Genomic DNA, 21,286 nt, shown 5'->3' with positions numbered 1-21,286 from the left:
AATCTGCATTGGAACCTTCCAGAAACTGGTCAACTTGTAATACCAGACATCAAGGAGGATTCTGCAGGGTTGACAGGGTTGAGGTTGTCATTGTTGTTCCTCATGCCAAGGTTGATGCCATGAGTTCCATCCGGTTTCATTTATTTTAGACTTTGTGGCACTTGATAGAACTGAAAGGTTCGCCAGGCCAGTTCAGAGGGCAATTAACAAAAGAGGACCTGAGAGCATTTGGCTGCCTTCAAGTTGCCTGCAGTTGATTGTGGTCATAGCTGCAGGTGACGTCAAAAGCAGCTAGGTGCTTTCAGCTCCTCTTTTGTGTAAACATTGCAGTTCGGAACAATGGAGGGTGGGTACTTGAGATATGTGAAGGGAAAGATCAACACACAAAGCAGACTGCATGCTGTCTGAAGACCATTCAGCTGGCAATCAAAGGAGAGTTAAAAGGGCCAGAATGAAAGTGAATGGAAGCAAAGGTTTTCAAAGGGTTTGAAAGGATTTCAAAGGCTTTGAGATTTCTAAGAAGGCTCAGGGATGTGAAATAAATGCTGTGTTGAAAGAATGGGGCTGAGTGAGCAGTTGTGGAAAAGGGAATCTCCCCCTTGCAAAAGTGACTGATTTCTGTCAGTCAGAGGACCTGAAAAGGATCTTCTCACACCTGCAGCTTCTTATAGAGAGAAAAGGGAATCCTTTCAGCTAAATGGAGTGCTACTGGGATTTGGAAACCTGCCAGATACCCAGGGGTCATGCAGATTAAAGTGACCAGGCCACCTCAAAGTTTTCACAGTTGACAGACAGAAATAAAGATTTTTTCAGTGAGATGCCTGAAATGACCATGATGTGGAGATGCCGGCGTTGGACTGGGGTAAACACAGTAAGATGTTTAACAACACCAGGTTAAAGTCCAACAGGTTTATTTGGTAGCAAAAGCCACACAAGCTTTCGGAGCTCTAAGCCCCTTCTTCAGGTACCTGAAGAAGGGGCTTAGAGCTCCGAAAGCTTGTGTGGCTTTTGCTACCAAATAAACCTGTTGGACTTTAACCTGGTGTTGTTAAACTTCTTACTGTGAAATGACCATGCCAGGAGTGATCTTTGAGGTTTACCAGGGCTAGAACAAGGAACAAAGAACAAAGAAAATTATAGCACAGGAACAGACCCTTCGGCCCTCCAAGCCTCTTATAAGCCCAAAGAACGGGCAGAAGGCATAATCCAGCCATGAGACCCTCATCCCAGGAGAAAATGCTGAGGACAACCTCTTGTCCCCAATCCAAGTCCCCCTCCAACTGCCAGGACCTTTGGGGGATCCTCCCTCTGTAGCCTGGCAGTGGCAGGGCACTGCACTTACCTCCTTGATCTTCCTCCGGGTCCAACCTACCAAGTCCAAGCTGGTCAAGACAAGCACGAAAGCCCACCCAGTGCCATTCCCATTGGGGAGGCAGGTGAATGGTGAGAGGGCATTAAATTCGGGCTTCAAACTGACTAATGACATTTAATTAAATACTTTGGCATAATCATCAGGTTCCCACCCATTCTGCATCCCGATGCTCCAATGCTAGTGACCCGCACCTCGTCCTGCCATGAAACTCCCAAATGCAGAAAAAATTGACAGAGTGTGGGAAGGTTGCAGTGTCAAACTCACTCAAAAAACCAGACTGAAACATTCCAGTTTTCAGAGTCCTTTGTCCCTTTATTTGTTTAGAATTTATTTTGGGAAGATTCCCCCCTTGGCCTTTTGACTCTTCCACAACCTCCATTTTCTGGTCACTAGTTCCATCCACTTCCCTGTGGCCACTACCTAAGTCTGAACTATTTCAGCTACATCCTCTATAACCATGAACAGTGGGTATATTTTCTGTAACTAAGGCTGCCTACAACCACCTTCATAGTATCAGCAATCTTTGCCCTGTGTGAGCCCAGTTGCTACTAGGACTCTTTCTTCACTCCAAACTACTCCACCCTAAGTGAACCTGCACTCAAGCAGAACTCTGCTGCCTGTATTCAATCTTGTACCATGTATCATGTCACTGCTCCTTGCTGACTAACTTACACTGTTTCCTGGTCCAGCAATGTATCAAATTTAAAATGCTTATTCTTCATAGAAATCATAGAAATCTTGTGCTCAAACTCAGCTTCTCTCAACAAAGCTTCCAAATATCAATTCAGCTTCATGTTTGCCTTTAAGAACAAAAGGAATTTGAATTTGTACAATCTCTTTCATGCCCTTAGTACTCCTCAAACTCCTGTGGAAATGATGAATGACAGTTCCTCCAACAATGTAGCACTTTCTCAATATTGCACTCAAATGTTAGCCTAGATGAGGTTCTCAAGTGCCTGGAATGAATCTTCATCTCCAGCTCTGCGATGATTGTGCTGCTACTGAGCCAAGGTGAAGCTACAATATTTCCCTTGGGAGAAATCAATAAATGTATAAATTTGATTGAAGCTTTACAAAATTTGAATTCCAAGCATAGGCACTGGAATCAATTGATTATTATACAATCACTCTTGATAGGACTGCAATTAATATAGAAACATTCTCACTCACCTTTTATTCCTATAACTACTGACCTTCAGTATTCCTAATACCTTTATTCCACTGATTATTGGATACGTTACTTTCATTTATTCTCTTTCACTGCCTATTCTTCATCTTATAAGGAATAGTTCTGGGTCAATGGATATATTTGTTTTCTCCAGCACCAAATGAAAATCAATCTTTCCTCTGATTCACTTAGTCCCCTTTCAACCCCTTTAGATGCAGTTTCATTAAAGTTTGCTTGTTACTTTTTAACCCTTGCACCATTGTCTCTCATTGAGTCTTTGTTTCGAGTACATGATCTTTACCTATATGCCTTCTCATGTCTCAGAGACCCGCGATGTGCTGGTTTTGGAGAGGGTCCAGAGGAGGTTCACGAGAATGATCCCGGGAATGAAAAATATGAGGAGCCTTTGAGGACTCTGGGTCTGTACTCAATGGAGTTTGGGAGGTTGAGGAGGGATTTCATTGAAATTTACAGAATACTGAAAGGTAAAGGCAAAATATTGTGGATGCTTCAATCTGAAACAAAAACAGAAAATGCTGGAAAATCTCAGCAAGTCTGACAGCATCTGTGGAGAGAGAACAGAGCCAACGTTTTGGGTCTGGATGACCCTTCGTCAGAGCTATTTTTAAAACAAATGTTTTTGGTCATCCGTTGGAGGCAGTTTGGACCAGGTAACTGGAAGTTGTTGATAAGGCATAGGGCATGGGAGGAATCTCGGATGTAGATGGGAAGGGACTGGACAAGAGGAGAGAGAATGGAGTCAAGATAGGGGGAAATGTGTTCGGTGGGACAAAAACAGGCTGACACAATGGGCCTACTGGAGCAATCTTGTTTGTGGACTTTGGGAAGGAGGTAGAAGAGGGTTGTCCGGGGTTGGGAGACTATGAGGTTGGAAGCCTTGGAGGGAAGATCTCCGGAGGAGATGAGGTCATTGACAGCCCTGGAAACAATGGCTTGATGTTCGGCAGTAGGATCGTGGTCCAGGGGGAGGTAGAAGGAAGAGTCCAAGAGTTGCCGCTCAGCCTCTTTGAGGTAGAGATCTGTATGCCAGACAACAAAAGCACCACCCTTGTCTGCGGGTTTGATGACAAAGTCAGGATTGGACCTGAGAGAGTGAAGTGCCGCAAGTTCAGAAGGGGACAGGTTATGGTGGTAGAGAGGAGCAGAGAAATTGAGACAGCCGATGTCACATTGATAGTTCTTGATGAAAAAATCAAGAGGAGGTAAGGGGCCAGAGGGAGGGGTCCAGGTGGATGGAGAATGCTGGAGGTGGGTGAAAGAATCTACTGAACGGGGAGGAGGACTCCTGATGAGGTTCTGATGAAGGGTCCTCCAAACTCGAAACGTTGGCTCTATTCTCTCTCCACAGATGCTGTCAGACCTGCTGAGATTTTCCAGCATCTTCTGTTTTTGTTTCAGAATACTGAAAGGTTTGGATAGAGTGGACGTGGGGAAGATGTTTCCATTAGTCGGTGAGACTAGGATCCGAGGCCACAGCTTCAGAGTAAATGGATGACTCTTTAGAACCGAGATGAGGAGGAATTTCTTCAGCCAGAGGGTGGTGAGTCTGTGGAATTCATTGCCACAGAAGGCTGTGGAGGTCCAGACACAGTGCATTTAAGACAGAGATAGATAGGTTCTTGACTGGTAAGGGGATCAAAGGTTACAGGGAAAAGGCGGGAGAATGGGGTTGAGAAACTTATCAGCCATGATTGAATAGCGGAGCAGATTCGATGGGTCAAATGGCCTAATTCTGCTCCTATATCCTATGGTCTTATAGTCTAAGTGGTCACAAGCAAGGCACATGAGCTTGGGTGAAGAATGCAGAAACCTTTGGTTTCAAAGCTTTAGCTAGCAGAGTTTGCCCCTCTCAGCTCTGAAATATAAGAGGTTGTGAGTGCGACAGCCTTCGGTAGTTTGAAGAAACTGATTGGAGCACACACTGTGAATGCTGTAATCCCATGCACACAAACCCCTGTTACAAGGGCCTCAAACTGACTTTAGTCATCGACTTAGATGTGCAAAGGGCCTAACATTTGATCAGGCCTGTCCCCTTGGGCAGCTATAGAGGCGTTTTGCCAAAATGGCATGTGCAATACTTCACAGGGAATTGATTCACAAAGACTGTCCACCATTTCAACTCATAGATCTGTAAAAGAGGCCAAGCGCGATCCAATTTCTCGGCCTATTTGCTTCTGTAAATGGTTCAGGATGGTTCCCACCTCCTCAAGTGATCTATGTGTTCCTTCACTAACTTGTCCTGCACTTTCACCTCGTGGCCCTGTCCTGGCCACCACAGCTCCTGAGACCCAATTTGATCCATTTCCAAAATTCTTCACAAAGACTGGATCATCAATCTCAAATGTTCTTCTTACTTTTGATGAATCATGGTTCCTTTTCTGACAACTTTGCCTCGTATCCACTCACCCCGCCAAAATCAGAACCATCAGGCTCAACCAGGTCCTTAAGCATCGACCTATTAGCAGCTCAGCTGGAGATATTCCAGTAGCAGTTTGTGAGATGATTCTATAGGCTGGCAGAAAATGCACCACTTTAGTTCTTAATGAAGCAGGTATTTGCTTCTTCATAACGGCCTTGAATTTTTGCACAAAAGATAATCATAGAATGATAGATAGAAAAGTCTGAGGTCACGTACCAACCGACTCAAGGACAGCTTCTTCTCTGCTGCTGTCAGACTTTTGAATGGACCTATCTCGCGCTAAGTTGATCATTCTTTACACCCTAGCTATGACTGTAACACTACATTCTGCACTCTCTTCTTTCCATATCTATGAACGGTATGCTTTGTCTGTAGGGTGCGCAAGCAACAATACTTTTCACTGTATTCTAATACATGTGACAATAATAAATCAAATCCAATCACATCAACAGATTCTTGTAATGTATAAGGGAACTCTTGAGGATGTAAAAAGTGGACATTAGTTTATTGTGGAAGTCCTTATAAATTAAGCTAGTAGTACTTGCTTTTTTAATTTCTTTCACGGAGACAACAAAAGTTTGTTTTCCTTTAAAAGCAGCATAGTTCTTGTTAGTTATTTACTGGGGTGTTTGGATTTCTCTTTAAATGTTTATAGTCCCTGGCAGGATTGTAACAGTGATAGTAATAAACATCATTATGCACCATGATTCTGCCTAAGTCCATTTTAATTTGCAGATATGATCACAACTGTGACAATAAAGCAGAAAAAGCTGGAATTGCCAGCAGGTCAGTTTAACTCTGATTTTTAAAGTTATTATATTAATACTGATTATAATATTAATATCGATATTAATATTGATAGCATACATGGGCAACAGTGAATTCCATTTCATGTTCTGTTTTTCTTCCTTCAAAGTGTTTGGCCAGGAATGCCAGATGTTTACATCTGTCTGTTGACTTGCATGACCTACATGCTTGGTGGTGCATGTTTAATGGTGTAATATGTTGATGCTTTATCATATCCATGCTCAAGTGACAAGTCTGTACTACATATCTATCCCATGTGATTTCCTGGGAAAGGAGACAGTGAGAGAGGGAAATGAATAACTAACATTATTTTGCAGTTTTTGGCAAAGATTTTTTTATTCATTCGTGGGACAAGGACGTCACTGGCTGGCCAGCATTTATTGCCCATCCCCAGTTGCCCTTGATCTGGGTGGCTTGCTAGGCCATTTCAGAGAGCAGTTGAGAGTCAACCACATTGCTGTGGCTCTGACGTCGCGTACAGGCCAGGTAAGGATGGCAGATGTCCTTCCCTGAAGGACATTAGTGAACCAGATGGGTTTTTCCGACAATCGACAATGGTTTCATGGTCATCAGTAGATTCTTAATTCCAGAATTCGATAATTTTTTATTGAATTCAAATTCCATCATCTGCCATGATGGGGTTTGAACCCGGGTCCCCAGAACATCTTTGGTTAGATCTTTGGGTAGAGTATGAGATCAAAAACCCCAATGTATATTATGAAGTGAGACTCGACCCAACTATTTGCTATTTAGGAATTAATGTGAGGATAAGATGTTTCACTCTAGGCATGGTTCTAAGGACACACTGGGAAGCTTTTTTGAAAACAAACATTACTTAACAACACAGTTTAACTATAACAAATTAATTAGCTTAACTTTTAACAATTGAACAATACTTAAACAGGACAAGATATAATTCTTGTCCTATATTCTTGTTCTATAACAGCTGAATATTCTGGGGTATAAGTGTTTTAGGCGAGACAGAGGAGGGGCTAAAAAAGGTGGGGGAGTAGCGATATTAGTTAAGGAGCATATTACCGCGGTGCAGAGAGTAGACAACTTAGAGGGGTCTTGTACTGAGTCGCTGTGGGTGGAACTCAGAAACAGGAAGGGTGCAGTCACTATGCTGGGGGTGTACTACAGACCACCCAACAGCCCACGGGAAGTGGAGGAAAGGATATGTCAGGAGATTCTGGATAGGTGCAGAAAAAATAGGGTTGTTGTAGTGGGGGGCTTTAATTTCCCTGGCACAGACTGGAAAGTGCTTAGAGCTGGGGGTCCGGACGGGGAGGAATTTGTAAAATGCGTACTGGAAGGTTCTTTGGAACAATATGTAGAGAGCCTGACTAGAGAGGGGGCTATACTGGACCTAGTTCTGGGAAATGAGCCCGGTCAGGTCTTCAAAGTTTTGGTGCTGTCCTACGGGCAGGGTGCTAAATTGGGGGAAGGCTAACTATAGCCGGATTAGGCAGGAATTGGTGGATGTTGATTGGGAGAGAATGTTCGAGGGTAAGTCCGCGTCTGGCATGTGGGAGTCTTTTAAGGAACTATTGATAAGGCTGCAGGATAGGCATGTGCCTGTAAAAAGGAAAGATAGGAAAGGTAGGATTTGAGAGCCGTGGATAACCAGGGAAATTGAGGATCTGATTAAAATGAAAAGGGAGGCGTACGTTAAGTCCAGGCAACTGAAAACAGATGGAGCTCTGGAGGAATACAGAGAGAATAGGAAAGAACTCAAACGGGGAGTTCCAAGGGCAAAAAGAGGTCACGAAATGTTGTTGGCAGGCAGGATTAAGGAGAATCCTAAGGCATTCTATTTATACGTTAGGAACAAAAGAGTTGTCAGGGAGAAAATCGGACCTCTCAGGGACAAAGGAGGGGATTTATGCTTAGAACCCAAGGGAATAGGGGAGATCCTAAATGAATACTTTGCATCGGTATTCACGAAGGAGAGGGGCGTGTTAACCGGGAGTGTCTCGGAGGGAGGTGTTGACCCGTTAGAGAAAATCTCCATTACAAGAGAGGAAGTGTTAGGTTTTTTAGGGAACATTAAAACTGACAAAGCCCCAGGGCCTGATGGCATCTATCCTCGACTGCTCAGGGAGACGAGAGATGAAATTGCTGGGCCTCTGACGGAAATCTTTGTCGCTTCTTTGGACATGGGTGAGGTCCCTGAGGATTGGAGGATAGCGAATGTGGTCCCATTGTTTAAGAAGGGTAGCAGGGATAACCCAGGAAATTATAGGCTGGTGAGGTAGGGAAGTTGTTGGAGAGGATTCTTAGAGACAGGATGTATTTGCATTTAGAACGGAACAATCTCATTAGTGACAGACAGCATGGTTTTGTAAGAGGGAGGTTGTGCCTTACAAATTTGGTGGAGTTTGTTGAGGAAGTGACAAAAATGGTTGATGAAGGAAGGGCCGTGGATGTCGTCTATATGGATTTCAGTAAGGCATTTGACAAAGTCCCACATGGAAGGTTGGTTAAGAAGGTTAAGGCTCATGGGATACAAGGAGAAGTGGCTAGATGGGTGGAGAACTGGCTTGGCCATAGGAGACAGAGGGTAGTGGTCGAAGGGTCTTTTTCCGGCTGGATGTCTGTGACCAGTGGTGTTCCGCAGGGCTCTGTACTGGGGCCTCTGCTATTTGTGATATATATAAATGATTTGGAAGAAGGTGTAACTGGTGTAATCAGCAAGTTTGCGGATGACACAAAGATGGCTGGACTTGCGGATAGCGAAGAGCATTGTCGGGCAATACAGCAGGATATAGATAGGCTGGAAAATTGGGCGGAGAGGTGGCAGATGGAGTTTAATCCGGATAAATGCGAAGTGATGCATTTTGGAAGAAATAATGTAGGGAGGAGTTATACAATAAATGGCAGAGTCATCAGGAGTATAGAAACACAGAGGGACCTAGGTGTGCAAGTCCACAAATCCTTGAATGTGGCAACACAGGTGGAGAAGGTGGTGAAGAAGGCATATGGTATGCTTGCCTTTATAGGACGGGGTATAGAGTATAAAAGCTGGAGTCTGATGATGCAGCTGTATAGAATGCTGGTTAGGCCACATTTGGAGTACTGCGTCCAGTTCTGGTCGCCGCACTACCAGAAGGATGTGGAGGCGTTAGAGAGAGTGCAGAGAAGATTTACCAGGATGTTGCCTGGTATGGGCGGTCTTAGCTATGAGGAGAGATTGGGTAAACTGGGGTTGTTCTCCCTGGAAAGACGGAGAATGAGGGGAGATCTAATAGAGGTGTACAAGATTATGAAGGGTATAGATAGGGTGAACAGTGGGAAGCTTTTTCCCAGGTCGGGAAATCGCTGAGGGCAGGGACTCTGGATGGGGAGGAATTTGTAAAATGTGTACAGGAGGGTTCGTTGGAACAATATGTGGACAGCCCGACTAGAGAGGGGGCTATACTGGACCTGGTACTGGGGAATGAGCCCGGTCAGGTCTTCAAAGTTTTGGTTGGGGAACATGTGGCAAATAGTGACCACAATTCTGTTAGCTTTAGGATAGTGATGGAAAAGGATGAGTGGTGTCCCAAGGGTAAGGTGTTGGATTGGGGGAAGGCTAACTTTATTGGGATCAGGCAGAAATTGGCAGCTCTTGATTGGGAGAGGCTGTTTGAGGGTAAATCCACATCTGGTATGTGGCAGTCTTTTAAGGAACAGTTGTTAGGGCTACAGGACAAGCATGTGCCTGTAAAAAAGAAGGATAGGAAGGGTAGGATTAGAGAACCGTGGATAACCAGGGAAATTGAGGGACTGGTCAAAAGGAAAAGAGAGGCGTATGTTAGGTCCAAGCAGCTAAAAACGGAGGGAGCTCTGGAGGAGTACAATGAAAGTAGGAAAGTACTCAAACGGGGAATTAGAAGAGCAAAAAGGGGTCACGAAATGTTCTTGGCAGACAGGATTAAGGAGAATCCCAAGGCATTTTATTCATACGTTAGGAACAAAAGGGTTGTTAGGGAAAAAATCGGACCTCTCAGGGACAAAAGTGGGGACTTATGCTTGGAGCCCAAAGAAGTAGGAGAGATCCTAAATGAATACTTTGCGTCGGTATTCACAAAGGAGAGGGATGTGTTGACTGGGAGTGTCTCTGAGGGGAGTGTTGAACCGTTGGAGAAAATCTCCATTACAAAGGAGGAAGTGTTAGGTTTGTTAGAGAATATAAAGACTGACAAATCCCCAGGGCCTGATGGAATCTATCCAAGGCTGCTCAGGGAGACGAGAGGTGAAATCGTTGGGCCTCTGACGCAAATCTTTGTCTCGTCACTGGACACAGGTGAGGTCCCAGAGGATTGGAGGATAGCCAATGTGGTCCCGTTATTTAAGAAGGGTAGGAAGGATAACCCGGGTAATTATAGGCCGGTGAGCTTGACGTCCGTGGTGGGGAAGTTGTTGGAGAAGATTCTTAGAGATAGGATGTATGCGCATTTAGAAAGGAATAAACTCATTAACGATAGTCAACATGGTTTTGTGAGAGGGAGGTCATGCCTCACTAACCTGGTGGTGTTTTTTGAAGAAGTGACCAAAATGGTTGACGAAGGAAGGGCCGTGGATGTTGTCTATATGGACTTTAGTAAAGCATTTGACAAAGTCCCTCATGGTAGGCTAGTGAAAAAGGTTGCATCCCATGGGATAAAGGGGGAGGTGGCTAGATGGGTGGAGAACTGGCTTGGTCATAGAAGACAGAGGGTGGTAGTGGAAGGGTCTTTTTCCGGCTGGAGGCCTGTGACAAGTGGTGTACCGCAGGGCTCTGTATTGGGACCTCTGCTGTTTGTGATTTATATAAATGATCTGGAAGAAGGAGTAACTGGGGTGATCAGTAAGTTTGCGGACGACACAAAACTGGCAGGACTTGCAGATAGTGAGGAACATTGTCAGAGGCTACAGAAGGATATAGATAGGCTGGAAATTTGGGCAAAGAAATGGCAGATGGAGTTCAATCCTGATAAATGCGAAGTGATGCATTTTGGTAGGAATAATGTAGGGAGGAGCTACACGATAAATGGAAGAACCATAAAGGGTGTAGAGACGCAGAGGGACCTGGGTGTGCAAGTCCACAGATCTTTGAAGGTGACGTCACAGGTGGAGAAGGTGGTGAAGAAGGCATATGGCATGCTTGCCTTTATAGGACGGGGCATAGAGTATAAGAGTTGGGGTCTGATGTTGCAGATGTATAGAACGTTGGTTCGGCCGCATTTGGAATACTGCGTCCAGTTCTGGTCGCCACACTACCAGAAGGACGTGAAGGCTTTGGAGAGAGTACAGAGGAGGTTTACCAGGATGTTGCCTGGTATGGAGGGGCTTGGTTATGAGGAGAGATTGGGGAAACTGGGGTTGTTCTCCTTGGAAAGACGGAGGATGAGGGGAGACTTAATAGAGGTGTATAAAATTATGAAAGGCATAGATGGGTGAACGGTGGGAAGTTTTTCCCCGGGTCGGTGGTGACGTTCACGAGGGGTCATAGGTTCAAGGTGAAGGGGGGGAGGTTTAACACAGATATCAGAAGGACATATTTCACACAGAGGGTCGTGGGGGCCTGGAATGTGTTGCCGGGCAAGGTGGTGGAGGCGGACACACTGGGAACGTTTAAGACTTATCTAGACAGCTATATGAACGGAGTGGGAATGGAGGGATACAAAAGAGTGGTTTAGTTTGGACCAGGGAGCGGTGCGGGCTAATTGTTCCTTGTTTCTCCTTTCAAGGCTTCATTCTATGATCATCTTGCTGGTGCCAGTACAGAGCGAGACTGCGGATAGTTGGGAACCTGTCTCGGGGGCAGGGAATTCATATGGTGTTCGTGGAAGTGGAAATGACTAGGGTTGGGAAGCATTTTCCGTTCAGGGCCATTGTGATCTCCTGGACTCGTTTCGATCGCCTCAGGGGGTCGGAGAGGAATTTCCCAGATTTTGTTTCCCCATATTGGCCCTGGGGTTTTCACTCTGGGTTTTCGCCTCTCCCTGGAGACCACATGGTCTGGAATGGGGGGGTGGGGGTGAGTTAATAGGTTGTGATGAACAAAGCATCGTAGCTGTGAGGGACAGCTCGGTCGATAGGATATTGGTATGTAGATAGGCTGGAAAATTGGGCGGGGATCCTGGATTCAGGATTCAATCCTGGACCGGGGAGCGGCGCGGGCTTGGAGGGCCGAAGGGCCTGTTCCTGTGCTGTATTGTTCTTTGTTCTTTGTTCTTTGTCGGAGGTGACGATCACGAGGAGTCACGGGCTCAAGGTGAGAGGGGCGAAGTATAACTCTGATGTCAGAGGGACGTTTTTAACACAGATGGTGGTGGGGGCCTGGAATGCGCTGCCAAGTAGGGTGGTGGAGGCAGGCACGCTGACATCGTTTAAGACTTACCTGGATAGTCATATGAGCAGCCTGGGAATGGAGGGATACAAACGATTGGTCTAGTTGGACCAAGGAGCGGCACAGGCTTGGCGGGCCGAAGGGCCTGTTTCCTGTGCTCTACTGTTCTTTGTTCTTTGTTCTTTGTTCAATTGCAAATCTATCCCTCTGAGTTCCAATTCAAGCAATATCCCTCTTCCAAATCTATTAGGCGTTTGATAAGGTTCACCATGGTAGGCTTCTGCAGAAAATGCAGATGTATGGGATTGGGGGTGATCTAGGAAATTGGATCAGGAATTGGCTAGCGGATAGGAAACAGAGGGTGGTGGTTGATAGTAAATATTCATCATGGAGTGCGGTTACAAGTGGTGTACCTCAGGGATCTGTTTTGGGGCCACTGCTGTTTGTAATATTTATTAATGATCTGGATGAGGGTATAGTTGGGTGGATTAGCAAATTTGCTGATGACACCAAAGTCGGTGGTGTGGTAGACAGTGAGGAAGGGTGTCGTAGTTTGCAGGAAGACTTAGACAGGTTGCAAAGTTGGGCCGAGAGGTGGCGGATGGAGTTTAATGCGGAGAAGTGTGAGGTAATTCACTTTGGTAGGAATAACAGATGTGTTGAGTATAGGGCTAACGGGAGGACTTTGAATAGTGTGGAGGAGCAGAGGGATCTAGGTGTATGTGTGCATAGATCCCTGAAAGTTGGGAATCAAGTAGATAAGGTTGTTAAGAAGGCATATGGTGTCTTGGCGTTTATTGGTAGGGGGATTGAATTTAGGAGTCGTAGCGTTATGTTGCAACTGTACACAACTCTGGTGCGGCCGCACTTGGAGTACTGTGTGCAGTTCTGGTCCCCACATTACAGGAAGGATGTGGAGGCTTTGGAGAGGGTGCAGAGGAGGTTTACCAGGATGTTGCCTGGTATGGAGGGGAGATCCTATGAGGAGAGGCTGAGGGATTTGGGATTGTTTTCGCTGGAAAGGCGGCGGCTAAGAGGGGATCTTATTGAAACATATAAGATGATTAGAGGTTTAGATAGGGTGGATAGTGATAGCCTTTTTCCTCTGATGGAGAAATCCAGCACGAGGGGGCATGGCTTTAAATTGAGGGGGGGTAGTTATAGAACCGATGTCAGGGGTAGGTTCTTTACCCAGAGGGTGGTGAGGGATTGGAATGCCCTGCCAGCATCAGTAGTAAATGCGCCTAGTTTGGGGGTGTTTAAGAGATCCGTAGATAGGTTCATGGACGAAAAGAAATTGGTTTAGGTTGGAGGGTCACAGTTTTTTTTTTTAACTGGTCGGTGCAACATCGTGGGCCGAAGGGCCTGTTCTGCGCTGTAATGTTCTATGTTCTATGTTCTATGTTCTATTAGCACAACACAGGCTTATGTGCTTGTTCTCAAGTTGCCAGCCCTGAAGCTCCCAGACTGCCTCCAGAGAGAGAGAGAGATAGAGAGACATGTCTTGCTTCTTTCAGAACCAGGCAGGAACTGACTGTTATAAAATGAAAGATCAAATGTGTGTTTTCCCTGCGAACTTAGCTCCTCCCATTAAGCACATGACTCTGTAAATCAACCTAATCAAAACCCTACTTTGAAATCCCACAGGAAAACCCAAGTAAACACAAATGCATTAACTTTGATTAGACCAACACACCATTAGTTAAAATGAGTTACTATCCTGCCGTCTCTGCATATAGCTGCATATTCTTTCAGACAAATTGACTCTGTGCAACAAAGCACTGTCTCTTACAAGAAGCATAATATAAATATATTTCTGAAAGGCACAGCATCAAAACAGTATAATAACTTTACTAACAAAGGCAGGCAAAAAAATTAATCAGGTCTCTTGGAGATGGCAAGAAAATGTTTTCCTGCATTCTTTGGTTGAGAATGATTATTTTACAAGACATTGGAAATATGCACCACTCAGAACCGTCGGAAATACACTGCAAACCTTTCACATGCAGACATTTAAAGACATTGCATTCAGGTCTAATCTAATGTTTGCGTTTTGACGTATTTAACAAGTTGCCACCATGCGTCGTTCCTGAAAGATAATTGTGTTCAATAATAAAGATGATGCTGAATTATTGCACTCCCCCCACTGAAATACTATAAAGTATGATAATGTGCGGTAAAATTTATTTTCTCACTCCCTCCGTGTTTTATTATTAGTTTTAATTGTCACCTGCAGCTTAGAAATAATTTCCTTTGGTATTTAGTCCTTTAGTACCAGTTGTTTTCTTTCTTCCTCTCTTTTGATTTTTGATTGAAACCAATGTTAGACTGATATCTTCTTCATACAATGCATACATTTTTTGGCAGCCCACAGAACGTCTTGGACAAAAGAAGCTTCCTTTCCTTAATCATCTCCTGCAGAATCAGACACAGATCATGGGCGGGGTTTTCTGGCCCATCCTTCTGGCAAAATTGGCTGTACCTCCTAAAGGCAATGCCCCTTAATGCCCCCCTCACCCCCTCCACCCCACTGTGGCAGGTTAAAGGGGGGGGTGAGATGGATAAATTACTTATCAATTGGACAGTAACTTCCCACACTGGCAGCCGATGGCAAGCCACCTTTGCCATTGGAAAACCTTCTGTGGGGGCTGGAAAATCCCACCCCATCTCCCCCTCAAGGTGTTCAGCCACAGTTTTCTGATATTCATGGGACTTGGGCATGAGGTATTGGATAGAAGGTATGTTGTGATGATACTGTGCCTTTAAGAAATGTATTTGAACCATGTTGTTGTGCAGGATTTGTTGTTGAAGTTCTGTGCACTCAGAGCTGTTCTGTCTACTGGCATTGTGTGTTGTTGCTGCAACAGTATAATAGTTCCTAATGGTTAGAATGTTGGTTTTAATCTGAACTAATGCAGTTCTGCTGTTTTCCCCATGGATTTTGCAAAGTGCAGTTTGATTGGGATGATCGGCTGGTTTGGTTATGCGACGGGAAAGCAGGGGTAACACAGAATATTCAACTTGAGATGTTGCTTTGGGAGAGAGCAGTGTCTTTCTTTTCCCACCTCTGAAGTTGGAGACTGGAATCTGCCAGGAGATAAGAATCTTTCTTGGAAATTCTGCTGTATGAGAGTGGATCTTTCTCTAACTGCTGCCGTTTTGCAAGCTGCCATCTGGATCTTTGTCCAGAAGTGTTAAAAACCTGAAAATCCAGCTTCACGTGAGCCTACTTGTTTTTGTGCTAACCAATTCTGAAGAAGATTGTATGTCTGTGGGGTATTGCTTTTAATTGGAACAACAGAGATAGCTAGCTGTGAAGGATAATACTTTGCCACGTCTAAGTATTTTAATTGGTAAAAGTCATGCTAATTTTTTTGTTATTTTCAAAATGTATTCTCAAATAAAATTGGTTTGATAAAAGCTTCCTAGTGGGTCACTTGAATCATACCTAGAGTGAAACACCTTATGTTCAGCCTAATGCTAAAATCAAATGCAAAAGTTGGCGTTGAGGCTAACTACAAAATATACCTTAGAGTTTTTGATCTGGCCCTTAACAGCAGGCTGACTGGATAGTATGTCAAGTGCCAAGAAAGCACTTCCTTCTCTAAACATTGTCCCTTTACTAAAATGACCTCTTCATATTATTTTACCAGCTTTACCCAAGTGAAATATATGAATTTCTTTACAAAATGATTGCGCAATAACTGCAGAAGCTGACTTAAGGTTCACTGCAAAGTTTGTTTTCTCCCTAAGAATTCACGGCTCAACAATTTGAGCGATCATACTGTGAGCTTGAGAGCATTTCTGCATTGATTCACAGGTCACGTCTATCATGGAGTTTAATAGCGTTCGCACAGAAAACAATCCATTTCTCACAGAGCAAAAGTGCAGCAATCACCTCATCAAACATTTGTTCAAAATCCTTCGCATGATAACATTTAAAAAGTGAATAGAAAAGTTGACAAAACATTGCGTGACTCTTTTGGAACACCGAAGACAGAAATTTAACCCAATTGGCAATCTCGCAATGGGGGGAAATGGGCGGCGGATCAGAACTTTGATTCTAAGTGGAGTGGGATGTTGCTGGGCTGTTGAACTCAACCATGGCTTTAGAATCCCACTTTTAAGCTTCACAAGCAGTCACAGAGTGTGAGCTGGCTGGCAGCCCAGATCTCAACCAAGTCAGAGGGACCTTGGTAGGAACAAATCAGATGGGCTCCATTACAAATTTATCAATAACGCTTCAACAACTAGGCAATTGAGGATGCATCATGGCAAGGCTGCATGCACCCACCTCTCACCCTCTCCCTAGGACGGCATGGTGGCACAGTGGTTAGCACTGCCGTGGCACAGTGGTTAGCACTGTCACCTCACAGTGCCAGGGATCCGGGTTTGATTCTAACCTTGGGTGACTGTGTGGAGTTTGCACGTTCTCCCCATGTCTGTGTTGGTTTTCTCCGAGTGTTCTTTCAAGCAATAGTGAATTTTCACACTTTTCCAATGTCAAATTGAACTCATGCTTTCATCTCCTACAGGTCTTTAAGTGTAACACAGGAGCTGGAGCAGGATTCAGAAAAAGAGACTGTACATTCTGAAGAAGCACTGTCACATGGCTCATGCACACCCTCTGCCAGCTCAGATGCACGCACGCACTTCAGTGGGGGTTAGGGAGATAGATGAGTTGTCACATGGCGAAGCGCGCTCCATGAATAAGCAAGACCAAGTGTCGGAAGCAGGGACGTCAATGCAGATTCGCTGCCGGAGGGCACGGGACATGGAGATGCTGAGCCTCGCGGGGATCGTCCATAAGGAGAACAATTCTGGAACAACAACAGAAAATGTCTGCAATTCTGTCAGCATTTCCAGGAGAAATGGGGCGATGCGGTGGCACAGTGGTTAGCACCGCTGCCTCAGAGTGTCAGGGACCCGGGTTCGATTCCTGGCTTGGGTTACTGTCAGTTTGGAGTTTGCACATTCTCTCCATGTCTGCGTGGGTTTCCTTCGGGTGCTCCGGTTTCCTCCCACAATCTGAAAAACATGCTGGTTAGGGTGCATTGGCTATGCTAGATTCTCCCTCAATGTACCCGAACAGGCACCGGAATGTGATGACTCGGGGATTTTCACAGTAACTTCATCACAATGTTGATGCAAGCCTACTTGTGACTAATAAATAAACACTATTCTACTTTTAAATGTGCACCATTGGAGAGATAGTGAAGAAATCAGTCTGAAACATTATTCTGATATTTCCAATGATGTTTGCCTCTGAGGTAAGAATGGCCACCTACTTGGTGCATCAAATGCAGTGGGAAATCGAGTGCATGTTGCTCTCACCACTGATCTGCAGACTCTTCTTTATATAGAGCGGAGGAAAGTCTTGCCTCGGCTGTTCAGCATAAACCTGAAATACAGCAAGTGTTCTCCAGCTCATGGGTAGCAGGGTATTACTGGGGGTAGGGGGGGTGAGGGGGGGAGCTATGGAAGGGAAGATGAAGAAAGGAGACCAGAAAGTGGTGATTTTCTTTAAGGTGCTCTCACCTCTCATCTCCTAAACCCCCAATGTCACTGCCATCCCTCAGTCAAAACCCCATGTGCTATCTCTACACTATTCACTGAGTCTTTCACTGCACTTGTGTAAGAGGGCCAGTTTTTGACAGAGGTCTCAAAATTAAGAGGATGTCACCCATGAACATCTCATCAGTCAGAACAAGGGAATTAACAGGTAGCCTCACTGAAACCACAGAGGTAGCACAATATATAAAATCATCGGAAAATAGTCGGTAGTGCAGGACTTGATTTTTCCTAAAAAAAAGAGACATGCTGTTGAAGCTTTTCATCTTGCACTCATCAGATACGCAAGCATACAAATTCATATACTGCATTGGAACCGGGTGTTGATTAGTTGGCAAGTGGACTCTGGTTGGTGGAGGCATTGCCATGGAAAATGCGCCAGGGAACAATTAACTGCCAAGTTTTTGTTTAAATCCAAACCAGGTGATGCGTGATCAAATCACTCGGGAGGCTAGATTGTACCCGGGAAATAAAGGCTTTTATTACTGACAAGAATGGAGCACACTATATACAATACAATCCCAGACTAAAGGGTCACCAGGCAGTGCAGTGACCTTTATACTTCCCCTGGTAGGCGGAGCCAACTGGAGTGTACCACAGAACAATATCAACAGGTAGAACAGCCCAACCCTAACACCAACAGTAACTACAGTAACATATCTACAAACCCCATAGTGCTGACCATCCATGGCTCAGCACTCATAGTGGTAACCAACTATGGTTCACCACACCAGGCAGGTTGACTTTGTGGCCAAAACATTGTCACTGGGAATGAACCAGAGAATGGCTGTCCCACAAACCTTTGTTTTGTTAAGAAAAGGTGCAATGTATGGACATGCTCCTTCTGTCTGCAAAGGACAGGGCGCTGTTTCTAAACATATGTCGCTTCTTGCACATATAAGTAAGTCACGCAGCGAGCCCAACTGATAATCCACAGTTGGTTTTCAATGTAATTTCTGGCACAATCGGGATTGTTTAGCAAGTGTTGTCCAATCACAGAATCACATCTAATGTTGGACACTACATTTTGAGCTTTGCAAATATGGGCTAGTTTGGCACGGTCAGTATTTTGCCTATTGTGAACAGCTAAAGGGACATACTGTTTGATACAATCCACCAGTCATTGGAGTACATGGTTTACATATCTGGCATCACACCAGCATTGAAATTCACATACCACATTACTCATTTGTGTGATGGGCAGAATGTCTGCTTGGAGATGGAAGCATCCCATCCGTGGAGAATACCACTCATGTTGCCATTGCATTGTAGAAGAGGGAGATTTGGCAGTAACATTACTAGTTTATGTTGTGTCCTAATCCGTGCTTGGTCTGAGACATGCAAACCTCTTTCATTTTTCAATTTGATTTTGCCACTACATTGCCTCATCAAATAATCACAGCACAAACAGTGCCTGTTTGAAACACAGCCACACAGTAAACTCACTGTAACAGTGTGGTTTGGCAGCGCAAGTAATGATGCCATCGAATATGCAGTCAATCTCCCTGACCATGTACTCTCTGCAAAAGTCAATAGACAGAATAAAGGCATGAATGAAGTTTTCAGCAGCAAATGAGTTGAGACAGGGGTGGATTTGTCTCTGTAAACGAGATGAAAATAGGTGCCAACAAAAACAGAAAATGCTGGAAAATCTCAGCAGGTCTGACAGCATCTATGGGGAGAGAACAGAGCCAACGTTTCGAGTCTGGAAGACCCAAAATAGGTGGTCTTAGTCTTGGCACAGATACGTGATTGGAAGCTCATCTCTGGATCAAGCATAACACCAAGGTTGTGAAGAGACTGGGTTTCAGATAATTGCCAAGGTAAGGGATGGAGGCAGTCACTAAGGAACAGAATTTGGAGCGGGGACCGAAGCCAGTGGTTTCAGTCTTCCCAGTATTTAATTACAGGGATTTTCTGCTCATCCAGTATTGGATGTTGGCCGGATAAGCAGTCAGACACTTTAGCAATGGTGCAAGGGGCGATCAAGTCCTGGTCGGATACAACTGGGTGTCGCCAGTGTACATGTGAAAACCAAAGCTGTATTTTTGAATTTAATCACCAAGGAACATAATGTATGTAAGAAATAGGAGGGAACCAAAGACAGATCCTTGGGTAGCAGCCAAGGAAACGGTTCAGGAGTGAGGAGGCAAGCCATTGGAAGTGATAACCAAGCTATGATTGGAAAGGTAAGAACAGAACCAGATGAGGGCAGTCATATGCAGCTGGATGGCAGTGCCAAGACCTTGGCAGAGGACGGTATGGTCAAAGGCTGTAGAGAGAGCTTCAGAAAGCAAGGATCGATGGCTTATCTTTGTGACCATCAAAGTCATCAGTTGTGACTTTGGTAAGAGCCATTTCAAAGAACAAAGAACAATACAGCACAGGAACAGGCCCTTCGGCCCTCCAAGCCCGCGCCGCTCCCTGGTCCAAACTAGACCATTCTTTTGTATCCCTCCATTCCCACTCCGTTCATGTGGCTATCTAGATAAGTCTTAAACGTTCCCAGTTTGTCTGCCTCCACCACCTTGCCCGGCAGCGCATTCCAGGCCCCCACCACCCTCTGTGTAAAATACGTCCTTCTGATATCCGTGTTAAACCTCCCCCGCCCCCCCACCCCCCCACCCCTCACCTTGAACCTATGACCCCTTGTGAATGTCACCACTGACCTGGGAAAAAGTTTCCCACCGTTCACCCTATCTATGCCTTTCATAATTTTATACATCTCTATTAGGTCACCCCTCATCCTCCGTCTTTCCAGTGAGAACAACCCCAGTTTACCCAATCTCTCCTCATAACTAAGCCCTTCCATACCAGGCAACATCCTGGTAAATCTCCTCTGCACTCTCTCTAAAGCCTCCACGTCCTTCTGCTAGTGTGGCGACCAGAACTGGGCGCAGTATTCCAAATGCGGCCGAACCAACATTCTATACAACTGCAACATCAGACCCCAACTTTTATACTCTATGCCCCGTCCTATAAAAGCAAGCATGCCATATGCCTTATTCACTACCTTCTCCACCTGTGACGTCACCTTCAAGGATCTGTGGACTTGCACACCCAGGTCCCTCTGCGTATCTACACCCTTTATGGTTCTGCCATTTATCGTATCGCTCCCCCCTACGTTAGTTCTACCAAAATGCATCACTTCGCATTTATCTGGATTGAACTCCATCTGCCATTTCTTTGCCCAAATTTCCAGCCTATCTATATCCTTCTGTAGCCTCTGACACTGCTCCTCACTATCTGCAAGTCCAGCCATTTTCGTGTCGTCCGCAAACTTACTGATCACCCCAGTTACACCTTTCGGTTCAATGCGGAGCAGAAAGCTGATTGGAGGGATTCAAATCTGGTGTTTTGGGGAAGATGGGAATGGGTTTGGGAGGTGATTTTTAGGGGCGTTAGATTGCAAAACATTAGAGTGACTACAACAGTCAATCAAGCTGAGTGTAGTCCAAGTTAACAGCAATGACTTCCAAGATGTTGAGAATCACCTGGAAAGCAGTGAAAGTGTATTCTCAGAAGACATCCTGTAAACAAAGGCCTTTAAAGATAATAGCTGTACTGTCTCAGTCTTTAAAGGTAGCCAGCAATTTCTCAGACACATCAACC

The sequence above is a fragment of the Mustelus asterias genome, chromosome 27 (genome assembly GCF_964213995.1).
Source record: "Mustelus asterias chromosome 27, sMusAst1.hap1.1, whole genome shotgun sequence".
NCBI classification, from domain to species: Eukaryota; Metazoa; Chordata; class Chondrichthyes; order Carcharhiniformes; family Triakidae; genus Mustelus; species Mustelus asterias.
This window is presented reverse-complemented; position numbering follows the sequence as displayed.